Here is a 4,714-nt window from a genome sequence, read left to right as displayed (position 1 = left end):
ACACAGATTCAATTGATAAATTTTTTTGAAATTTGCACGACTTTTTCTTCCATATCATAGGCTAGCATTGACAACTTGATTCACACAAACACAACACAATATTTAACTAATATAAAACTCAAACAACAACAAAAACAAACTAACAACATGAGACAAACACACAAAATAGTAAGACTCCTCCCCCAAACTTGATTGACACATTGTCCCCAATGTGACATAAAAAGAAAAGGAAAAAAACTTACCAACGGTCTAGCTAAACATCATCAAAATGGAGGTGGCGAGGGCGGTGATTGGAAATTTCAGTTTTTCCTAGGCGCTGCAGCTCAAAATAAAGCTTTTTTATGTTTTTTTTCTTCTTTTTTTTTTCATGTATTTCACGATTCAAAAATTACAAACTAAACTGAAAATTACTGAAAATAAAATATAAACCCGAGAACAAACATTAAAAAGAGTTTAATAGAACATAAAAATTACAAACACATAAAACTTGAATTAAAAATAACATTGGGTTGCCTCCCAAAAGTGCTTTATTTAACGTCTCCAGCTGAACACTCACTTCCTTCATTAAAGTTCAACGTAGGTCAAGTCCACTTCACTCATCCTTTAGAAACATGGTGTCATAAGCAAAAACTCATCTTTTGATGTTGCTAATTGCGAAGCCTTCCACCGCTCATGTAGCCTCCGAGCCTTTCCACTATAGAACCGTTTCAAACAATGACGAACTGCTTGAATACCAATTTCAGTATTGGTTTTTCTCTTAGTGGTTTCCAAATTACTACAACCACTACATACCGCATCCACTCTACAGCAAGTTGGAATACAGTTGCTGCAAAAACATTAAATGTTACCTCTTTGTTTTGCACTCGCAGCATCAACTCCACCTTTTGTACATTAATTAGTGCTCTCCCTGTGGCTAAGAACGGTCTTCCCAAAATAATGGGAATGTTCGCATCTTCCTATATATCTAGAATAATAAAATCAGCAGGGAAGATAAATTTACCAACCTTAACTAAGACATCCTCAATTTCTCCACGAAGTTGCTTAACAGAAGGTCTGCCATTTGTAAGAATACAGTAATGGGGCGAGCTTCTCCCAATTTCAGCTTTCGAAAAATAGATAAGGGCGTTAAATCTACACTAGCCCCTAAATCACATAAGGCCTTGGTCATAACAGCATCTCCGACTGAGCAAGGAATCGTGAAACTACCCGGATCTTTAAGCTTGGGAGGTAGTTTCTTCTTCAAAATCGCACTGTACTCCTCAGTAAGCGCCATTGTCTTATAGTCCTTCAACTTCTTTTTCTTTGACAAGATTTCCTTCATAAACTTCACATAACTTGGCATTTTTTCAAGTGCCTCGGCAAAAGGTATGTTAATGTGAAGTTCGAAAACTTCGAAACTTCGAAAACTGCTTGTCAAGTGTGTTCTTTTGAAGTCACTGAGGATATGAAATCTTGGTGTGTTCTAAGACCTTGGATAAAACTACTAGACATAACTACTATTTCAATACAAACATAAGAAATAACAAGCCTTCATTGAAAACCCAAAATATAAGAAATAACATGTCTTTATTAAAAATGTAAAATAAAATGTGATATGGGATGGGATCCCATTGTTTACAAAACATAAAACATAGCTTTAAAAACAAGTTAAAAAAAGTTGAATGCAGAATTACAAAAGAGACATATTTCAAAAGACTAAAATAAATGTCATCCTCGATCGACACGCAGCCCATCCATTCCATTCATCCTCAACACACATGCCACGCTACCAAGAATCCTTCCGCCTCCATAATCATTTTCCTTCATCACACTAAAATAAAGGAATGAGCCTAATGCCCAGCAAGGAAAATCTACTAAAAACAAAACATACATCGTAAACATAAGCATAAGACTACATCAAATACTATAAAAGGGCATAATACTATCAAAAACATATATCATATATTATAAGCATACACTATAAAACATATGGCTACAAAAACATCTATTACAATGGCCATCATACACCTTGGGGCTTGCTAGCTAGGCAATCATATGCCCATAATTCTACATGAATATACTATTGGGACTTGTTATCTAAACAAGTCATATAAATTTATGGGGCTAGTTATCTAAATAAATCATATTCCCAATGAAGATACTATTGGGACTTGTTATCTAAACAAGTTATTTGTTATCTAAACAAAATATATGCTTTTTATCTAAACAAAACATATACCCAAGAACTAAAACATATCACAGCATAAACATATAACATAACATAACATAAAAATAACATAACATATAAGCACATAAAATCTATCCTATTTTCCTTACCAACACCGGGATATGAGAATAAGGACGGGATTTGGAAAACTCCTAAAGCCAACAATACAAATGGTGAGTATTTCTAAAGAATAAAGAATGAATGTGGAAACTAAACCATCAAGAAGAAACTTACCAAGAAAGAATTTAAGTTTCAAGAACCTTAGTTGACCTTATGGATTGGTCTAACTCCAATACCGAAATACACTAAACCTCACTTCCCAAGTATTTTATAAATTTTAAGAATGGCAAAGCTTTTTCCCAACCCAAGTGTTTATCACTCTATGGTAGTACTAGCACCTTGGAGTATGATCACAGTTGAAGAGTGAGGAGAAGGCTAGGTTCTAAGTCCTATTTATAGAGTTCTAGGAATAAAAATCTTCTTTTTTGGCTTTGAATAAAAATAATGAATTTAATTGAAAACATTTGAATATTCGTCAGTCAAAGGTTTAGGACTCGGTCAAATCGTTTAGAGGTAGGTCTAAGGAGTCAAAGCTTGTTTTATAAATTAAAAAAAAAAATAGAATCCTAACTTCTAACTTCCTAAATCTTGTAACTCTAAACTCACCTGTAGTAAAATCAATATAACTAGATCTTTAGAACTCCAATTTAGACCATCTTTTATACCTTTAGAAATCTAATTAAATTATCTACAAATTTCTAGAAATACTAATTTTCAAAATTCATAATATAATTAAGTCAAAAATAGGTCAGAAGTTATAGTACCCTAAAGTTACGGGAAAATCTATTTAATTATCTAAATAACAACCTAATCCACAAATTTCTTAACTAACCATAAAATAACAAACTCTAATTCCCTAATAATCATGCTTATGACAAGTGTCATATTATTATTGGCTCTATCTAAACCTTAGGTTACTATAAATAATACACCTAGTAACAACAATATTAATAAAACCTTATGTTATAATTAATATTCTTAAACTATAGGTTAAACTTATAAAATTCATAACTATTGCTATGAGTTTCCAACTAAGTCCCGACTTGAACCAAAATCCACGGAATCTAACATACTACAAACTAATACTAACTACTACTACTACTACTATCTAGCTAGTTAAGTAAATATTATGGGACTCTACAGAGATTGAGAGTTGGCCAGAGTTAACGGTGCAACTTGTAACTCATTTGTCTTCTCTAGAGCAACAGGTAGTACCGGTGGTTGTAACGGTGCCAGAGGTGGAGCTTGAAGCATAGGTTGTTGAATTTGTTGAGGACCCTAATTATTTCTCCATGCAAAATTAGGTTGATTTCTCTACCCTTTATTGAACGGGTTGGAGAATGGATTATTAGCTTGCCTATTGAAATTTCCCATCATATTCACATGTTCCATGGGAATGGAGTTGTTCATCTCCACTGCCATGCATTGCTCAAATGGGTGAGGACCACAAGAATTATGACAAACCTCTTGGATTTGCATGACTTGAGTGGGCATAGAATTTTGTTGAAGTTGCTTGGTCAATGATGAAACCTGAGCAGTGAGAGCGGTAATAGCATCCAGCTCATGCATACTAGCTACCCTCTTATTTCTATCTCGTTCACTAGGCCAATGAAAGTTATTCAAGGCCATTTCTTCAAGCAATGCATAAGCCTCATTAGCACTCTTGCTCATGAAAGCACCATCTGCTGCTGCATCAATAATTTTGCAAGTCGTCCCACACAAATCGTTGTAATCCCATGATGAGGACACTTCCTCAAAAGCTCCTTAAACCTCTCCTATGCATCATAAGAGACTCTCCATCAAATTGAGAGAAGTTATTAATTTCCCCTCTTAACTTTGCAGCCTTGGATGGAGCAAAAAATTTAGCAAGAAATTTCAGAGCTAATGCCTCCCTTGTAGTGATTAAATTGTCTTGAAGAGAGTTCAACCAACTTTTAGCTCTATCCCGCAGTGAGAACGGGAACAATCTTAGTCTAATAGCATCGTTGATGACCCCATTATATTTAAAAGTTCCACACAGCTCCAGGAAATTGGCTATGTGTCTATTGTGATCCTCAGTAGGGAGTCCACCAAATTGGACAGTAGACTAGACCATTTGTAGAATTGGCGGCTTAATTTCAAAAATATTGGTTGCAACTGTCAGTGGTTGGATGCATGATTGTTCTCCAGTAATAGCGGGAAGTACAGTCTCTGAGAGGGCGAACTACTTGCTCAACAGCGTCCCCATGCAACCCATTGCCCTGATGTTGGGCCATCTCTGCTAACCATTTCTGCTTTCTATTCTGTCTACAAGTCCTCTCAATTTCATGATAAATGGGCAAAAGAATGTCAGTCCCTTGACGTCGCATATAGCAATTGGCACCTGAAATTAAGATTCTCAAACACAACAGTTAGAGACAATTAACACAGAAAAACCAAATTAGAATAAAAATTAATTGTATTGATATT

General features: G+C 34.9%; 1 non-coding gene across 1 annotated transcript; it reads left to right on the top strand.

Moving 5' to 3' along the window:
- The first annotated feature begins 3,997 nt into the window (after positions 1-3,997).
- LOC133802951 (small nucleolar RNA R71) lies at positions 3,998-4,103 on the top strand. Its single transcript, XR_009877693.1, has one exon. It is a non-coding gene; the product is annotated as a small nucleolar RNA R71 (small nucleolar RNA).
- The last annotated feature ends 611 nt before the right edge of the window (positions 4,104-4,714 follow it).

This window comes from Humulus lupulus, chromosome 9 (genome assembly GCF_963169125.1).
Source record: "Humulus lupulus chromosome 9, drHumLupu1.1, whole genome shotgun sequence".
NCBI classification, from domain to species: domain Eukaryota; kingdom Viridiplantae; phylum Streptophyta; class Magnoliopsida; order Rosales; family Cannabaceae; genus Humulus; species Humulus lupulus.
This window is presented reverse-complemented; position numbering and strand designations above follow the sequence as displayed.